This window comes from Chrysemys picta, chromosome 11 (genome assembly GCF_011386835.1).
Source record: "Chrysemys picta bellii isolate R12L10 chromosome 11, ASM1138683v2, whole genome shotgun sequence".
NCBI classification, from domain to species: Eukaryota; Metazoa; Chordata; order Testudines; family Emydidae; genus Chrysemys; species Chrysemys picta.
The window spans coordinates 23441099-23461786 of record NC_088801.1 but is presented as its reverse complement, the minus strand read 5'-3'; the positions used below and the strand labels follow the sequence as shown (position 1 = coordinate 23461786).

The window sequence follows — 20688 nt, the reverse complement described above, 5'->3', positions numbered from 1 at the left end:
GATTGAATCAAGGTTATAAATACTACTTCTATGAATACCTTTGCCTGCAATATTTGTAAGTTACTGAGGCTGGAGCACAGAGCTTTCAAAATACTCCACTGAAGTCTTTCCCTGCTCAATCTGTAATGTGTGTCTGATATCTCCCAAAAGTTACAATACCTGGAGAGGTGTGATTCTCCATAGCTAAGAACATAATCCCCACTCCTCCAAATATACTTGAAGATAATACTCATGATTTTCTCTCTCATACTTTGTTTCTCCCACACCATCTCCCCCTTCATATTTTTGTCTTTCCTGTTTGCTTTCTTGCACATGCTACTTCTGACCACCTTCTCTCCATTCTCTTCCCTCTTGTGCAGCCTTATGTATCCTCCTTACCAGTGCTTAATTTGTGTGAGGGCTTGCCGGAGCTGAACCTCTGCACTTCTAGGTTTGGCAGTTCATAGTCCCAGCACCTCTGGGCTTGCCGCCTCAGTTATGAAAGTAAAAAAATTGAGCCCCAGCAACTCTTTCATTACAAATTTAAGCACTGCTCTTTACCCCTTTCCTTGTTCTGCTTGGTTTGGAACTCTTCCCTCTCTCCTTTGCTAGTTCTTCCATCTATTACTTTCTCCTTCCTCTACCCCACTTTACCAAATTCCTTCTGGTGACTCTGTTTCTTTCTAACCACCACCATCACCACCAAATCTCCCCTAGAGCATCTTCCCTTTGTTTTTCCTCACTAGTACGACTTTGTTCTAGTCTGTTTTGCAGATGCCATACAGTCCAGGGGTTCTCAAACTGCAGGTCGTGAGGTTATTATCTGGGGGTCATGAGCTGACATGGGACTGATAGCCTGAGCGCCTGTTAAATTAAATAAAAAAAAATTTAATTGATAAGTAGGGCCCTATCAAATTCACAGCCACGAAAAACGCGTCACGGACCGTGAAATCTGGTCTTTTGTGTGCTTTTACCCTATACTATACAGATTTAACAGGGGAAACCAGTGTTTCTCAAATTGGGGATCCTGCCCTAAAAGGGAGTTGCAGGGGAGTCGCAAGATTATTTAGGGGGGTTGTGGTTAGGGTGACCAGACAGCAAGTGTGAAAAATCGGGACAGGGGGTGGGGGGTAATAGGAGCCTATATAAGAAAAAGACCCAAAAATCGGGACTGTCCCTATAAAATCGGGACATCTGGTCACCCTAGTTGTGGTATTACCTCCCTTACTTCTGCACTGCCTTCAGAGCTGGGATCCCAGCCAGCAGCTGCTGCTCTCCAGCTGCTCAGTTTTGAAGGCACTGCCATTGCAGCAGCGCAGAAGTAAGGGTAGCAGGACCACAACCCCTGCCTCTTACAATAACCTTGTGACCCCCCCCCACAACTCCTTCTTGGGTCAGGAGTAACCCCTACAATTACAACACGGTGAAATTTCAGATTTAAATAGCTGAAATCATGAAATTTATGATTTTAAAAATCCTATGACCATGAAATTGACCAACATGGATTGTGAATTTGGTAGGGCCCTCTTTATAAGAGGGGGTCACACTCAGAGGCTTGCTGTGTGAAAGGGGTCACCAAAACAAAAAGTTTGAGAACCACTGCCATACACAGTGACTTAGGAGTCTGGTAAAATTCCCTTTGTCTGTGGATCTGCTGCAAAGTCTGTGTACTTTGGAGGGACTGTGCTTGTAAATCATGGAGATGAACATACTAAACAGGTAGGGGCTAAGGGGAGGAGCTGGCAGATTATTTGGCAAATGAGAGGTAGAAAAGTCCCCAAGGGGGCATATTTCCACTTTTGGCAGAAATTCTGGCAGGCCTGGAGGGAATAGATGCAGCTAGGCTGACCACCTACTTTTCAAAGAAATAAAAGGAAAGATGTATGAAAAATAGGGGGCCAAGAAGTCTCAGTCAGTACCTAATTTTGTGGCTCACAAATCACAGAGTACTAAATCACATCTGCAGTGTCACACCCTACAATCCTTTGCTAAAGTCAGGAATAAATGTGTTCAATGTTCATAGCTGACCTGGGACGCTAGGCTCCCACTCAAAGTTGTCCTTTAAAGGTGGCGCAGTTGGTCACCTTAATGCCAGAGAGAGCTTAGCGGCCAAATTTAACCCTGGCACAGTTGGCCTAAATTCCCAGAAGCCAAGTGGAGGTGCAATTGTTTCCCCCAGGGCTGAAGTTGCCCCACGTGCGGACTGTGTGTGAAGTGCTCTGGATCCTTAGGGAGGAGGGCATACAAACCCTGTACAGGTGAGCTATGATTTTAGAGGCTAGGGTGTAACATGGGGGCCAGACGCCTATAAGGATGGAGGGCAACAGTGGAGGAGCTCGGGTCGGGGCGGCTCTGCCTCTGCGTGATCGGGGGGGAATTGCAGGGAGCAGGTTTTCTAGGGCGGGAGGCAGCCTTCTGCCAGGGGTGTGTCCGGGAGAAATTCAGAAACGTCTCCCTCATGCAAAAGAGGCAGCTGGGACCGGGGCAGCGGCTCCGCGCGACGGGCAAAGGCGGGAGGGGGAAGCCGAGCCTCCTGCGTGCTGAGGCGAGGGCGGGGCAGGAACGCTTGCACGTCGGTGCCGCCGCCGGCCTCCAGGCGGGATTGAGGAGGAGGTGAGTTCCCTCGGGGGCGGGGGGCTGGTGAGGAGCGGGGCCGCGTGATGAGAGCGAGCCCGGGAGGGAAGGGGTCAGCGCGGAGAGGCCGAGGCGGCCGGAAGGAGAACGGGGCAGACAGCGGCCGGGGGCGGAGGGGGACGGGCCCAGGCAGGGCTGCTCTCCTGAGGGGAGGCGGAGAGCGGCAACTGCTGGCCTGGGACTGTGTGCGGCGTCTAACATGGCTCCCCAGCAGCCGCAGCTCGCAGGCGGCCCGTGGCAGGGGAGCTGCTGATCTAGGGGTGCAGCCGCCCCAGCTGCCCCTTAGGTGGCTCCTGAGCACTGGGAGCGGCCTCTGGGCAGGGGGAGCTGCTACTGCTGATCCGGGGTGCAGCCCCTAACGTGGCCCCTGTTCCCCACGGTGGCTGCTGGGGACGTGGGGTTGCAGCCTCCCCTGCAGCCCCTAAGGGGCGGCCAGCACCCACAGCTAACGGGCGACTGTGCTCCTGGCGATCAGGGGGTGCAGGCTCCCCAGCACCCATACAGGAAGCCTCTCAGAGCTACGGCTCAGGAGGGGCCTCAGACTGGGGAGCTGCTGCTGTTTAGGAGGAACAGCTTTGCCAGTGCCCTGCTATGGGTCTCCCATTTGCCATGTGCTGCTCGCAGATATGGGGAGCCCCTGTAGGGGGGGCAAGGTATGTGGCCTTTATAATGATTTCTAAGCAGCACCTCCACTATTTACAGGGCCCAGGTCAAAAGTGGGGTGAGAGAAACCCAATGCTCTCAAAGGAGGCTGATCAGGTACACACAATTCAAAAGGCTCCACTGTGGGGGGACCTGGGGGAGCTGCTGGAACTCTTGAGGGTGGGGTGTGTGCATTGCACCCTCTTCAGGAGCTTAGCATTACTGTGCAGCAACTGCATGCAGTCTTTCAGAAGGGGAGAAAAAAGACATAACGGAAATAATACTTGTGCCACTGTTCAGAGTACTCGTGCACAAGTTCAGCAGTCTGACATAAGGGGAATTGGTGTGCTGATCCTGTTATGTGCTTAGCTGCCTAACTTGGTTTTCCAACTTTCGCATACAGTTCATCTCACAGGCACGGGGATATAGCGGAAGCTATTGCTGGCGCTCAGAACATATGCAGCTTCTGCAATAGTCTGGTGCAGGCCTCAAGGAGCCCAGACACAGTTCAATATCACAATGAGAATGTGAAATTAATGTTTTTTTTTTTCTTAAATAGCTTTTAATAAAAATGACTGTAAGCGCTCTGGGGCAGGGTCTGTCTCTGTTTGTGTGTTTATGAAGAGCAGTGTAAAATTGGGCTCCAATCTTGAGATGCTACCGTCATACAATTAATAAAATATTAAGTTTTTAAAATAATTACGCTCTTGACAAGAAAGCCCCCCACATAAATCAAACAAAAATCGCACAAAAGTTGAAACCCATGCAAAAGAATACAGTGTGAAATTGTTTTAAAACAAAAGATGAATGAAAGGAGAATTCAGTTTAAAAAATAAATATATTTTAAAATGTGATTTTAAATTAAAGCACTATCAGAAAATATTTCATAATAATGGGATGTTTCAAGAAAAACTTTTAAAATTAATCCCAAATTAAAGGGAGTTTTTCTCACATAAATAAGTTTAGTAGATCTAACCAGATCTTTTAACACATGACTGTGTGATGGTGGGAATAGTAAACTAGAGGAAATGAATGCAAATACACAGACTTTATTTAAGAGGAGGAAGGAAAAGTTTGGATACAGGAACAAGTCCATTATAATGGATGCTGACTTTATTTTGGATTTTTTTCTACTCTAGTTCTTAGGTGCTAGCCATACATTAAGTTAGTTTAAAGTTTAGCACAGTGGTTAGGTAAAGATGAGCAGCAGATTGCAGTATTGTGTATAACAATGGGTTGGTATTATTCAATAGAACTGTTTTATTGGACTCTATTAACCTTAAGCCTTCACCATGACAGGACTTTCATGTAAGAACGCACATGCAAAGTGCAATATTGAATTTTAATTAGAGCTTTTAAGACCTGAAGTGGAATGTATTCTCATCATTTCCCTCTCCCTTTTAATGTACATTTTTCTTAGAAGCTAGACTTAGTAAAAATACTTTGGTGTTGGAGATTCCATTACATCATATGTATGAGTTTGTATAATCTCAGTGCCAGAAGTCAGTTTTGATAAAGTAAAATAAGGACAAATTCAAATGTACAATTTGATTTTAGATTTATACCCCAACAGTGTGTAGAAAGATGAATATAACCTTATATATGATTGAATCCCAATTGTTAGAATCTTTCTTGGTAGTGATTGGCCAGACGGACTCCTTGTCTATTGACTAAAGATTAGCTAAGCATATTTAGTGTTGCCCAAGTAGTTTGGATAATTAATATTCTAAGTTTAGAATTAATTATCCAAGTAGTTTGGATAATTAATATTCATTTTTCTTTATGAACTTTGGAATACTTTCATGTTAGTTAGGGGAACTTTTTGAAACTGCAGCTAAAAATAAATCATTCAAGAAAAACATAACTATGAATTTCACATACTGTTCCTGCATAAGTCAGAGCATAAATTGCATACAGTGTTCAGAAGGAACATGTCTGTCTTATGTGGGCATTTTTGTTGATGTGGGCAGAATTTAGATATGCTTAGTTATGTGCAATATTCAAATAAATACACTGAATAAATAATATTTATTCTAATAAATATTATTGCTAACAATAGGAATAATGGGGCCTTAATCTTGATTGGGCCCTCTGGATGCTTCCATAGTGGTAATAATAGTAATATTGCATATGGAATAATGTAATATGAAGGCAATAACAAAATAAGGCAGAAAATTGCAAGACCTCGAATGTGTGGATATCTGGTCCTTGTTAGATTGGCTGTACAGTATATCTAATTTCAAAAACAGTCAAACATGGGGGTGGGGGGTCAATGAACTATAAACAATTCTCATATAGGATTCTAAGAATCTTGGCAGTGCTAGTAACATGCTGCCAGTATTTTAACAAGAAGTGCCCATAAAATTTCCCTCATTTGACTGTGATAAATCCTGTGTACCAAATCTGTAAGGGACAGCAAAATCATGCTAATCTTTGGTGGCAGAATTTTTAACAGCAGGCTCTTGAGAACCTCCCCCACCTAAGGCATCAGTAGGCAGTGCAGTTAGCAGCGATAATGCACAGCTTTACTTCTATAAGAACACATCCCAGTGTTAATGTCACTTCTGAATAGATATATCTCAAAGTATGTGTCTTAAATGTACACCTTAGCTATCCATATTGCTGCACATCAGATGTGAAAGTAAAAATAAATGTGTGAAGCTCCACACAGACTTGTATGGATTTCTGCAAATCTGAAAACCACATCTCCAAACTATCTATTATCCCAAATTCTCTCTCTCACACACACAATTTCACACACACGTTTTTAGTTGACCTTCAGTGTTTCCTACAAGCAGGACATCAAAGTTCTTATCTATTTACAAATGACAATAAATAGGCTTCCCTATACTTAAAATATGGCCAATGCAACAGATTTGGGATATGAGTAATTATGTGGCATTCAAATGAGGGATGGAGGAATATGAAAGTGTAATTTATTAAAGAAATATAGTACTTAGAATAAATGAATGAGGTCAGTTCCTATTTGTGTTAGCTTGTGCCCCCCAAAACAGTAATCCACAGGATTAAGATAAGAGGGGCAGAAGCAACGGTGGGGCTCTTAGATTTTAAAATAAGGTTACTGCCATAATAATATTACTGATAGATGCGAAGTATGATTATCCAAAGCCTTCTCACCAGTATTACAGATGCTGCAAGATTTAATGCCATCCTTGTAATTTATGAAACTAACCTCAAGCAAGTAAGTAAGGGTGGACACATCACTGTGTTAATGATAAGCCTGAGAAATAGAGGATTTAGATGTTTTAAGATTTGAAATCTTTCTCTCTCTCACACACACATGCACATGCATGCACACGCACACAGAGTTCAAGATTAATAACGCCAAAGATTTAACTGTTCATAGGTCACCTGTAGCATTATATTCCAGTTTTGTCCTGGGACTACTTCTAGGGATTTAGGTGCCAAAACTGTTCAACTACTTGGACCCCCTGAGACTGACAGTAAAAGTGCTAATAGCAATTATGGTATTGGTAATTTTCTAGGAAAACTGTCCACTATGAACTAGCGTGCAACGGCATGTTCACATCCTCTAGTGAAAAGCCATTTTATATTAATATCTTAAGGTCACTACTGACTATATGCTGGATTCAGACTCGTGACCTACAGGTGAAAGCTGCCAATCCCTTAGGCTCTTCATTATTTACCCATGGAAGGAAGATTTACTGAATCATTGTTACATAATAGATGCTGCTCACATTGGCAGGGTTGAATGATCAGAGGTATGGGAGTGAAAGATGAGTATAACTGTTAATATTTATTTTTTAGCTCTAAAAAGACGAAGAAAGATCTTCTCATTTCCAGAGTAACTGGAGACTGCACTTTTGCCTGCATCTTATTCCGCCTTTCCCCAAGTGAAATAAACTATACAGTTTTGCCTGTATAACTGCTTCTCCAGTAGGTAAGTGTAGACAGCCCTAAGTAAACTCCCTTAAAAGAATATGTTTTGGTTGTCATAAAGTCGGTTTTCTTTTTGGTTGTGATTTAAATATAAAGAGAGGGTTTATGGAGATGACTATAAGATTCCATTGCCCTAATTGCTCACTACATCTGGCACGGCATAAAAATTGGTCTCACTTGTACCTAAAATAGTTACCTTTATTTTTTATTTATTCTATCTGCTTTTTGTAAAATCAATGGTCATGTTAAATGCTTAAATACCAAATATGCAAATTTAGAGATCAATATATGATTTTTTTTGTATTTCTTATAATAGATATCTGGTATGCTGTTTGAGGGAGTCATCTAAGTCTTTAATAATTTTGACTACTCACTAGTTAAAGTATGTTATCTCTTATTAGAGAAATATATATTTATCTTTTAAAAATGTGTTTCTTTTTGAAGAAATAATAGCTGAGGATTGTAAAAGTAGCAATTTTGGAAGTGAATCTAGATTTTTTTTCGAATGGTATGGTTTAAAACTGAATTGTGAAGAAAACAGGAAAACGATGCCAATATCTGTGTTTAAAAAAAAAAAAAAAATTCTCAGATATGTGTTTTCCTGTATGCTTTGTTTACTATTTTAAAACTGAGTGATGCCATTTAAACTATAATTTTTCAATTGGAATTATTTTAAAAATATTGCCAATAATTAGCATTTCACTCAGTCATGACCCAGGTGACTTGCAAAAATCCCATTACTTTCAGCAGTACTGTGTGTGTGTGTGTGTGTGTGTGTGTGTGTGTGTGTGTGTGTGGAATGTCTTCACTAATCAGGCTTAAGAGGAGCACTCAGCAAATTTACCACTGAAACTTGTCTTTAAAAAAAAAAAAAAAAGTTTGGACATGTGACATCTATACCCCTCCATGCCTTATTCCTCTTCCACTGTGAGAGCACAGTATATACAATTCTTGGATACCATAACTATCATGGAATCTCACTGGAACTTGGAGCTGGCCACCATGTATCCTGTTTTTATAATGTGTGACTTTAAAAAAAGTTTAACCATGCAGTATGCTTTTACAAAGTCATTACCCAGCAGTGGTGGTTTCATTGTAGCACTGATATCACAGTGCTGTTCATACTGTACATTTAATTCTATAGTAAAATATTATCATTATTATGTTCTCCTGGGAGTAGCTTGTCAGTAGAGAAGAGAGAAATGCACTTGCAGGATGTGTGGACAATCGTCTCAATGAGTCAGAACCTCTGGAAAGCAGTAGCCACTGGTGAAGAGCTAATTATTCCATGTGAAATTATATAAGGAGCCTTAGCCCTGACTCTACTTCATTTCCTTTCCTGTGACAGTAACTTCAGAAATCTCAAATCCTTTCTCCTTATTTCTCTGTACTATGTATTTTATTTACTATTTCTTATATGAAGGGTTATTTGCTGTTGTTAAAAACATAACAATTTGTTTTAGTATTAAATATTTCTAGTTAGAATTAGGCTCTACACAGTTATCCAATTTGAACATTTCGATTTGCTTTCTAGGTTCAGACTGGTCATTTTCCATTGCCTTCCCTGTAACTTGACTTCAGTTCCCCAGTAGAGGATTTGTGTGCTTGGCGTTTAAATGCTTCATGTGATAGTGATGGATTATTTTCTGACCATCTTTTCCACTGCCTTGTGTGTTTAGAAAAAGACATATATCAAAGGCCCATTTGGGCCTGCAAGGAACAGGAAAGTCACCTCCTTTTTTTTCCTGATAGAGAGGGCTAATTACTTGCAGACCAATCAGACTGCTTCCACTTTAGAGTAGTTTTGGCAGAGTGCTTTAAAAGCACAAAAGGAGTAAAGGAAGTGGTTTGGATCTGATGTGGGTTCTGAAGGTTCCCTCAAAGAAGCCAAGGAGAAAATAGTTGCAGACTATTGAAGGATCCAGGGGCTCTGGCACATAATAAGAGAAAAGTGCTGTGAATCTGAGCATTCTTCCTGTTGCATTAAGATACAAAGAAGCACAGTAGGAACAGATCCAAAGTTGCACCATTATAGAGAAAGTCTCAACATTTTTAGAAACAGTTGCAGGTGATAGCTTATTGTCAGGTATCTCAGTTCCTCTTGAGATGCTAAACATAAAATTCTATCTGTATTGACTATCTTGTCAGAACTGGGTCCTGAGTCAATTTCATGAAAGGTTTGATACAATCTTGATTTACAGTGCATTTTTATGAAGGATTATCAGAAGATAGCCCATCATAATCTTCTGCTTCCTCTGTGCAGCTCTGTAGGGTTTCTCACCCTTCAGATCTTGAGATCAACTGTAAGGTCCCATTGCCATCAGGAATAGAATTTAAGGTTAGTTCCAGGGCTCTCAGATCTAGAGAACTCCTTCCTTGAATTATTCCCTGAAGATGTCTGTAGACACACGCTCTTTATTAAGATATCCACATCTCCCTGGATGTCTAAATCAAGGGGACAGGTTGCAGGGCTCACATTGCTTGTAGGAAACCCGTGTTTCTTGGTTCTATTAATGAATGTGGGCTCTGCGAACACAAGATTATTCTGATAAACAGCATAAGGACTAAGTTCAAGAATTTTCCATTTGAGGAACCTGTTTTCTTCACCTCAGAGTTAGGGTTGTTTCGTTCTTTGGATAGAGGGAAATTGACTCAATACAGACAGGTTCCAGAGGAATACCGCTTCTTGTTAGAGAGCTGCTGAATACTACAAATCTGATCAGAAGCAGTTTTTCTTCTCAAAGCAGAAAGAGAAGCAGCAGAAACTGAAAACAACTTCTTTGGCAACTTGAGATCCTTTTATTATTATTGTCTTGAGACAGCTAATTTGGGGTGGCACCTAATAACTTCAGCCAATTGTGGCATTTTCCCCTCTCTCTAGTCTCTTTTTTGGAAAATTTGTGAGGTGTCATAGAGTGGAATTACCTTGGACAGCTGGCTACTAGAGATAATTCAAACCGGCTGTTGCATCAAATTCCACTCTGTGTCTTCTCCAAACCCTTCATCACAGTCCTGCTTCAGGGATCCTTCTCATGAGAAAGTGCTGAGAGACAATGTGACCTTTCTTTTCCAACTGAGAGCAATAGAAGAGGCAGTCCCGCAGCATTAAGAGAGGAAGGGGTTCAATTCTCACTATTTCCTGACGATAAGAGGAAGTTACATGCTAGAGTCAATAAAATTGAATAAGTAGATTAAAAAAAATCAAATTCTGTAGGGTGACACTACCATTATTTTATCGGGGTTGCCGGTAGCATATGTACGTATGTAATCTTTAATTACGTGATCATGTACTGTTCTTTTTCCATAAGACAGCAGTCTCATTCATTATAGAAGATGAATAGCTCATCCATTGGAAGAGCACTGGAGAGAACCAAATAAGTCTCCTAAATTGTTTGAAAATAAATTCAGGGGGTAAAACATTTTTGTTTAGAGTTTGTCTGAACTGTTTTCATACAAATTGTTATAATCTTGCAGGTGTCAACCTGAAGATTTTAGAGCACATTCCTCCAGATCCAAAGCAGCCTCCTCAGTATGTATGAGGAATGTCTTTATGCAAGGCTCCTACCTGGAGTTCAAGTCATGTCTTTATGCAGAATTACTCTTTTGACTCATCAGCTAGATCGGATGCCAGAGAGAGCAGTTTTGCAAGCTTTAATTGATCATTTCTAGGCCCACCTTCATCAAAGTTGTTACTGCTAGTTCCTCTCCCACAAATATTTCTGTAACATACATTACCTTAAGAAGAAAGGTTGCTTACTAATAACTATAGTTCTTTGAGTAGATTGTCATTATAGATGTATGTTTCCTACTATGTGCCTCTCTGTTTGGGAGTCTTCATTAAATTCTGAGTAAGTGAAAAGGGACAGAAGTAGGGTTAGAGTGCTTTACGCAGAATGTTTAGTTCTGTGGTAGAACTTGCATGTGGCCCCAACAGTTACTGTTTTCTAGTGGGTTCGGACTTGTGGCCATCGGTGTATGCATATCTCAGAAGTGGGGAAGTATGATGATAATCTATTTGAAGAACTATATTTATTATTAAGGAAACTTTAGACATATGCTCAGATACTAAACTAATGAGCAGCCTGAAAATAAATTAATAAAATTCTGACCTAGAAAGGCAATCCATATATATACTAGATCTATCACTGTAGTATCTGAGAATCTTGCATATTTTCAAAAGAAACTAATGGAATCTCAGTTTCTTTTTCTCCAACTTCAAGGTGAAAGGAAGCTTAAAAAGTATTTCTTTCCTTATTTCAGTTCATTTGAACATCTGTGTTGCTTTAATATAGGTTTTTGTATTTAAATAGTATTATATTCCTGATATGATACCACTGTTCTTGAAATTTTCTAATATTACAGAATCCTTCACTAAGGTCCATTCTCATACATGCTCTTAACAGTTTTTGACTTTTTTTAATAGCGTGTTCTAAAATGTGAATTTTGAAAGTGTGGTAAGTATATTCTACTCACAATGTAGTATAGATTTTATAACTTAGAATCTACACTTATTACAAGTGTTATTTTCAAGTATTAATATATTTATGCATGTCTCAGTCTAGTTTAATGAGGGTATATCATTTGTGTAGCTGTTAAAATGAATAACCAATAAAAGAAAACATTGCACTAATAAACAAGAGATGGCTGGAGTTGGCTCCACTAACTGAAACAATTTACTTCATCCATCTTCAGTGTTTCTTAGCAACACAAAGTACTCTTACCCAGGGCGCTTTCACGGACTTTCACATCTTTCTTCAAATATAGCTTTGGTAGTATTTTATATGACCTGAAGTTCGTCCATCTGTCCTGAAGCTCCCAATGCTTTTCCAATGCTTCCAATGATCAAATGATCTTACATACATTTTTTCAGCTTAATAACACACAAGTTGACTAGAGAATCATTCAACATGTCAGGTTTTCCAAAGGGTTCTGGGAAATTATTTGCTGTTCTGTATAGCAAAGCTAAACGTTATTGAAAATGTGTTATAGTTTCATAATAAAACAAATAGGAAAAATGTTGGCTTGGGAACTAACTAAATATTTTCAGATAGCCCTAGCCTCAAGGCTTGGATTGCTTGTAATAAAAGGGTAGCTTTGATATCTTTTGGTGAATTGACTAGTATTCTGTTTAAATCATAATTTATGAAAATACTGGCTTGATACAGAATGTTACATTATCAGATTGTTCATGTGCAAGAATTGCATTAATGTGTGGCTGACATTTTCAGTGTTTATTTCATGAGAGGTTAGTAAACCATTGCTTCTCTGAATGTGCTTTCTAACAACTCAGAGGTTGCTGTTGATACTTTAGGATCCTTCCTCCATTTCTTGCTTTCCATTTTATAATGTGAGAGAAACCGATTCTGGTCTTTTAGATCACTGAGTAACATCTGCTGGGGAAATTCAGCTTGCTTAAGGAGCCCCTTCAGATACATAGCAGAAAGCATTGTTATGTGAATATTGGGAACAAATTTTGATTTCATTCTACAAGACTGTATATAACTTTTGTTACAGGAAATAATGTGCTCTGAATTTTCAGTAAATTGCACAGAAAACTTCTGTGATTGTGTAATATGCTTTAATGACTAAATTTCTAAACTGTCTTGCTCTGAGAGAGACATTTTTTAGAAGTCTTAGGATAAAAGTTTCTTATAAATAGTGTGTAGTAATAAGTGGTTGAAAAATTTTGTGGTGAGTTAATGTCTTATGTAAAAAATAAGCAGAATAATCACTAAGGTATATGGCAATTATTATGAATAGTACCCCAAAACTGCAGAAACCTTAGCTTTGTTCATCTCTACAATTCAAAAAATGCTGTATTGCAGCAAACAATCTGGCTATGATGCTAACTTTTTTGTTAGTGAATGTACACACATTCTTATCGTGTTGGTGTGCATGTGGTGTGCAAGAACATTGGTATCATGTCCAGAATATACTACTATTTAATAAAAAAAAATAAAATAAAGCAACATAGATGATCAGATGAACTGTATCTAAAAGATAAATATGAGAGAGAAAAGACTTGATGGGATAGTGTTTTATGAAGGTTTTATCAGCATGTTTTTGAGATTGTCTCATTATTCATGGATTGTGAAGACACAAAGAAATATATGTTATTCTAGTGTCTGCGAATCAAATCTATATATCTCACCATCCTATCATGCATTAGGCGTATGAGACATATGTTAAAACTTCTCACAGTGCTCCTTGTACAGACGCCAGTCTTTTGTGAGTGAACTCCATCACTGGCTCACCTGGGCTTCCAAGCCAATGGGTCTGGTCTAGTCTAGTCATTGTTTCTAGCTCTGAGACCCTAAGGGACACTCTATTTACTATTTCTAGCTCTGGGATCCTAGGGCACACGCTCAGCCCTCTTGTCTGATACCCTTCCTTGGAATGTTGGGTGCTCTGTCCAGCCATGTTTGACCCTGAAATCAGTGTCTACGATCTCCTGACATCCCACGCCCCCAGTCACATACATGTGCTCCCCCATATCTGTACATAGGCTATGGGCACTCTGGGCTTCTAATTGAACCCCTTTAGGGACAATGTGGTAGAAAAGCAAGAAACACAGGCTTAGGAAAGGAATTTCTTAATCACAGTGACTTTACTCTTAAAGTACTTGAGAGTTACAGGACTTTGAAAATGATGGAAGTCCTGAGACACATCCTCTCCTAGTCTGATCTCCCCCTTCCTATGAGTCTGAGGTTTATTAACCTTATAGGCTGAACAGGGCCCTTCCTGCACTCTCCTTTTTCTGCTTGACCTGCTTACATGTAGTGATGCTGGCCTCCCCCTTGCACAGAGCAGGACCCTGCTCTATTGCTGTGCCACAGGCTCCACCTGAGAAGCTACAGACATACCAGTCTTGCTTGCCCCTTCCCTCCTGTGGGGCCCTGTGTAGAAAACCCAGTATTACATAAGGCTAAACCAATAATTGAGGGACAATCACAATTGTTGGATAAAGATTGTGGTCTTGATGGCGTTTAATGTTAGTTTTTCAACAGGTGACACCTTCAAAAGGGTGTCAAACACCTTTTACAGAGAAAGCAGTAATCTGGCATGCAGCACAGTAGGTTGTCTGTTGGCAGACTTGTGCAGTCAGTGTCCAATATTTTCACACACAGAACTAGATAGAGTTCCTAATTTGACTCAGACATATCCTGCTCTGTCGTAACATATTTTACAGAAAATCTATCTTCAAAAGGTTTTAGAGAGTTTTTAAAAAATGTTATTGGGACTGTTTTTTGTAACCTTCCAACTAGAAAGGCAAAGTCCAATTTTAGACACCTTGGAGGGAAAGATATAATAAATTTCATATATCTCTAAATAGCTTTTATATCGATAAGTGTTATGAATTTAAAGCCTTCTGTGTCAGAATATCCTACATCTCCAAAGGACTGGGAGATATTGGATCTGAAACCTGCCACTTATCTGGGCCTGGATATTGCCCATTCTGCATGTGAGAGCATTTAATTTTGTGGTCATGGTGGTGGGAAATCCCCTCATGGAGTAAAGAAGGGAACATTTCCATAGTGGGTTAACTTAAGCAAAAGGCAACTGTTTAGAGGTGCTCAGGGCTTCAGGATGTTGGAAATAGTCCTGCCGCTGATGGATTATTACAAGATTGTGAGAAGGAGGAAAGACTTCTTGTTTCCTCTCTTTTCCCCCTCCTGCACCTCTGTAAGACTGGCGCAATCTGACCATTTTTTTGGTATGTTTCTAATATATGTACACAGCATCACAGTTATTTAGGATGTATAATGAAGAGAAGAACCGATTGTGGCAGTCAGGGCCCAAAATGTCACACTCACTTCAAAATTCTATGACTAATTAAGACACAATTCCCTACCACTTTTGTGAAAATGTTGCTTCAAGCACCTTTATTTGCAGTCTAAGCAATTCCCTTTTGTTTGTAGGGTGTAAAACTCTGACGACTTTGCTGAGCCATGCAAATGATCTTTAAAAAGGTAAATGGCTAACCTTATCAATGGGTAAGGATGACTTGTAATCAGCAACATACAGTAGTGCTGATGAAATATTACAAAACAGATTTCCAGAAACAGTTTTTGAACTTCATCTGTGCTTTAAATACATTTTCCAAACAAATTATTTTTTTTATATTTTTCAGATATTTATTATCTCACCACATATTACAAAAAGTCCATTACTAACTTTTCGTTAATGATAGATATAAAGAAAGATTTGCCAAAGAAATAATGTGAAGATAGTTGGGATTTAATCTTGGAATTATAAGGGTCACTAGTGTTCTAGCTGCTCTTGCATCTTTTCATATGTAAGGAATGTATGTAACATTAAGGATGTGATCAATGGTGTCATTGGGAACATTTATTTTTCAGATTAAATATTCTTTGCAGCTCTTTCTTGAAAGAACACACGAGAATATTAAAGAACGAATCTGAGAAATGATCACCAATATTGAAAGGCTACAAATTGCTATTATGGCTGGGATAGTATTGCTTCCATTTGATTTTGTGAAGTGGAAAAGGAAAATCTAAGATGGAAAAGTTAAAATGTGGATCGTTGTTTGTTGAGAAATTTCGCTTTTGGGGTTCACACAGTTCAGTATAACCTGTGTCCTTAACGAGACTAGAACTCATGAGTTACATAATTTAATTCTGAATTGCATCTGGATGTTTTAATGAAATAGAAGGCATACGTTTTTCTATACATACAGTGTTTCTCCATTATGCATTGTGATGGCGCTTATATTATTTGGCAAATACGTATATTTTTAAGGAAAGCAGAGAAAAATGAATTGCTTGAAATTGAATGGAAAATCAGTCTCCCCATTCTCACTCAGAGTAAGCCTTCATCTTTATATTGTCAGAAAAGAGGATAGGGATATTCTGTAAATTATTGGACTTTTCTTCCCGCCAGGTAAAATTGTTATAGGATAAATGCATTAGAGCACATGTCTCAAACTCAAGGCCCGCGGGCCACATCCGGCCCGCCATACAATTATATCCGGCCCGCGAAATCGTTTTATATATCTGTTTTTAATGGCCCTGTGATATGACGCCCCAATAACACACACTACAAATCCCATGATGCAGTGCAATTGCCGCCAACGGCAAGCCGCGGTTCAAGTTCGCGGTCTCTTGATGTATACAACGCTAATATCAAATCAAAGCTAGACCCCAACAATGGCCAAGAGAAAAATTGATTCTGAAAACCGAGGCTTTCAAAGCCGGTGGGAGAATGAGTATATGTTTACTGAAATTGCAGGTAAACCAGTGTGTCTCCTTTGCGGGAGTAATATCGCTGTAATGAAGGAGTATAACCTAAGACGGCACTACGAGACGAAACATGAGAACAAATTCAAAAACCTGAGCGCAGGACAGAAGCTACAAAAGGTAGAGGAGTTGAAGAAGAATTTGACATCCCAGCAGACGTTTTTCACCAAAGCAAAATCACAAAGTGAAGCTGCTGTGAAAGCAAGTTTCATTGTGGCCGAAGAGATCGCCAAATCAGGACGGCCGTTTACCGAGGGGGAATTTGTAAAGAATTGTATGATGAAAGTGTGCGACGTCCTTTGTCCAGATAAAACGCGAGCGTTTGCAAATGTAAGCCTCAGCAGAAACACTGTTGCTAATCGGGTTTGTGAGATGGCGACTGATTTGAAAACACAGTTGATTGAAAGAGCAAAAGATTTTGTTGCATACTCCCTTGCCGTGGATGAAACTACTGACGCGACTGACACTGCACAGCTGGCGATATTTATCCGTGGTGTGGATTCCAATTTGTGCGTAACAGAGGAAATACTGGACATTAAATCGATGCACGGGACAACGAAAGGAGAAGACATCTTTGGAAATGTATTTCAAAGTGTAACCGACATGAAACTGCCGTGGGAAAAACTCGTTGGACTTACAACAGATGGCGCACCTGCTATGTGTGGTGAAAAAAATGGACTGGTGGGAAGGATGCGCTCAAAGATGCGGGAGGAGAACTGTGCCGGTGAGTTGACAGTGTATCACTGCATCATACACCAGGAATCGCTGAGTGCTAAAGTCCTAAAAATGGATCATGTGATGAACACTGTAACACAAACCATCAACTTTATCAGAGCCCACGGTTTAAATCACCGCCAATTCCAGTCTTTTCTGCGGGAAATAGATAGCGAGTTTGGCGATATGCCATATCATACGGAGGTCCGGTGGCTAAGTCGGGGAAAAGTTCTCAAAAGACACTTTGAGCTGCGAGAGGAAATCTGCCAGTTCATGGACAGTAAGGGGAAAGACTGCACAGTTCTGCGGGATGAAAAGTGGAAATGTGAGTTGGCGTTCCTGGCTGACATAACGTCGCATCTTAGCGCTTTAAACCTTCAACTCCAGGGACGGGAGCACATAATAACCGATATGCATGATGCAGTGAAGGCATTTCAAGTGAAGCTGCGCTTATGGGAGACACAAATGCACCAATGCAACTTGTCTCACTTTCCCTGTTGCCAAGTAATACGGAACCAAGAAAGTGCCACAGTTTTCCCAAATGCCACCTTTGCTGAAAAACTCAGCGCGCTGCGCACTGAGTTCGCACGGCGCTTCAGTGACTTTGAGGCACAGAAAAGTAACTTCGAGCTGCTTCGCAACCCATTTGCAGTCGATGTGGAAACCGCACCTGTAGAAATGCAGATGGAGCTGATAGAACTGCAATGTAACGGGACACTGAAGGCAAAGTACGACACTGCGGGGCCAGCACAGTTCACTCGCTTCATTCCTGAAGCGATGCCGCAGCTCCGCCAACATGCGGCTCGAATCCTGTCCATGTTTGGCAGCACATATCTGTGCGAGCAGCTGTTCTCTGTGATGAAAATTAACAAAACGTCACACAGGAGTCGCCTCACTGATGAACACCTGCAATCGATCCTGAGAATCTTCACAAGACAGAACCTAACCCCAAACATAAACGAACTTGTTGCAAAGAAAAGACTCCAAGTATCAGGCTCTGACTAAATAGGACAAGAAAATGGAATGTTATGATTTGTTATGATTATACTTTTGCTTTAAATTCAATTTTTTATTTATATTTTCAGATTTTTTAATATTCCAGCATGTACAGATTTTGAATGTATTGTATTGACAGGATATTTTTTTATGAAGAGCAAAATATTTTAAGTTGAAATGTATTTATTTTGGAATGATATCCTGTATTTTGGTTCATATTAATGGTTAAAAAACATAAATATTTAGTCTGTTAAATAAATGGTTATACTGTTCGGCCCGCGAGTTTTGAGTTTTGGCCCCCCGTGCAATTGAGTTTGACACCCCTGCATTAGAGTGTTCTGGATGTTAAGTTTTTAATTGCTAAATCATCTTTAAACATCAAATTCCCATTGTGTATTTCTTTTTCTGGTTCCAGTTGATCAGAATGTATAATAAGATTGCCCTTTAAAAGAATTCATTTGGTAGCTTTCAGACCTGATCATTCTCCAGAACAGGATATAGAAATAATAGATGTGATCCATGGGAGTGATTGCATTCTAAATTTCAATAAAGTTGTATTAAGATTTTTGTGTGAACAAGATCTCTGTGTCTGGTTAGATCCTTCCTTTCCACTCCCCTACATTGGAAATAACTTGTCCATTCAGTTATAGGGGCTTAGGGCCTGATCCAGCTCTCACTGAAGCCATCCTACAACCATCTACTGTCCATGATAGTGGCATTCAGTGTACAGGGCCTTCTTAGTGTGAACTATGTTCAAATAGCCTCCAAACTTTAGAGGTTTCTTATGTTTGCTTGGTGAAATGCATGTTCAGTGTGCTGCTTTATCTTTTAGTATTGCATTCATGCTTTTCTCTTTTCATAGACTACTTTTTTTTTTTTTTTTTTGGTAACGGCAAGTGTATTTTGCTCACAAGATTCACATTCTCCCCTATTTTGAGATGCTATTCAGAAGCGACAGTTTTGTTCTTCAGGTAATCTGGAATGAGGATATCTGTTTACCTTGATTTTGCTTCAGATGAATTTTGATCAAGAGAAGATTTGATACTCTAGATACTGTAATTTTAAGTATTACCGTCACAGGATTCAGGAACTTAGCAAACAGAACAGGGCAATTTTGAGTGATTAATTTCCTGTCATCCAGTACCAGCTGGTAGCTGAAAGTTTAGGGACTCCCAGAACATGGGTTTGTATCCCTGACCATCTTGGCAATAGCAAAAATAGCTATTGATGGACCTAGCCTCCATGAATGTATCTAATTCTTTTTTGAAACAGTTATACTTTTGGCCTTAAGAATATCCCATGGCAACAAGTTCCACAGGTGGACTATGTGTTGTGTGAAGGAGTATCTCCTTTTTTTTGGTTTTAAACCTGCTGCCTGTTAATTTCATAAGGTGATCACTAGTTCTTGTGATATGTGAAGGGGCAAACAACACTTCCCTATTCACTTCTCCATACTGTTCTTGAGTTTATAGACCTTTGTCATATATGCCCTTAGTTGTGTATTTTCTAAACCAGTGGTTCTCAAAGCCGGTCCGCCGCTTGTTCAGGGAAAGCCCCTGGCGGGCCGGGCCAGTTTGTTGACCTGCCGCGTCCGCAGGTTCGGCCGATCGCAGCTCCCACTGGCCGCGGTTCGCCGCTCCAGGCCAATGGGGGCTGTGGGAAGCGGCGCAGGCTGAGGGATGTGCTGGCCGCCCTTCTGGAGCCCCCGTTGGCCTGGAGCGGTGAACCGCAGCCAGTGGGAGCCGCGATCGGCCGAACCTGTGGACGCGGCAGGTAAACAAACCGGCCCGGCCTGCCTGGAGCTTTCCCTGAACAAGTGGCAGTCCGGCTTTGAGAACCACTGTTCTAACCTGAACAGTCGCAGTCTTTTCAATCAGTCTTCATGTGGAAGCTGTTCTATACTCCTAATCATTTTTGTTGCCCTTCTCTGCACCTTTTTCAATTCTAAAATATCTTTTTTGAGATGGGACAATCAGTATTACATGCAGTATTCAAGATGTGAGTGTACCATGGATTTATATAGAGGCAATATGGTATTTTCTGTTTTATCATCCGTCCCTTTCCTAATGGTTCCTAACATTCTGTTCTCTTTTTTTGACTGCCACTGCACAATGAGTGGATGTTTTCAGGAAGCTATCCATGATGACTCCAAGATCTCTTTCTTGAATGGTAACAGCTAATTTGTACCCCATAGTTTTGTATGTATAGTGGGGATTTATGTTTTCCATTACTTTGTACTTTATCTGCCATTTTGTCCCCCAGTTTTGTGCGATTCCTCTGCAATCTTTGCAATCCGCTTTGGATTTAACTATCTTGAGTAATTTTGTATTGTCTAAAAAAGAAGAGGAGGACTTGTGGCACCTTAGAGACTAACAAATTTATTAGAGCATAAGCTTTCGTGGACTACAGCCCACTTCTTCGGATGCATATATATGTTCCATTCTATATGCATCCGAAGAAGTGGGCTGTAGTCCACGAAATCTTATGCTCTAATAAATTTGTTAGTCTCTAAGGTGCCACAAGTCCTCCTGTTCTTCTTTTTGCG

General features: G+C 40.4%; 1 protein-coding gene across 14 annotated transcripts in view; it reads left to right on the top strand.

Moving 5' to 3' along the window:
* Positions 1–2335: 2335 nt before the first annotated feature.
* Positions 2336–20688, top strand: part of GTDC1 (glycosyltransferase like domain containing 1) — a 264103-nt gene continuing 245750 nt past the window's right edge. For 4 of the 14 annotated variants that reach the window (XM_042860891.2, XM_042860890.2, XM_005305091.5 and 1 more), the window contains exons 1-2: positions 2343–2592; positions 7045–7177. The gene's annotated coding sequence lies outside the window, so the exon portion shown is untranslated. Of the gene's footprint in view, positions 2593–2715; positions 3373–7044; positions 7178–20688 lie in introns of those variants that run through there. The other 10 variants (XM_005305090.4, XM_042860888.2, XM_005305088.4 and 7 more) reach the window with 6 other exon arrangements.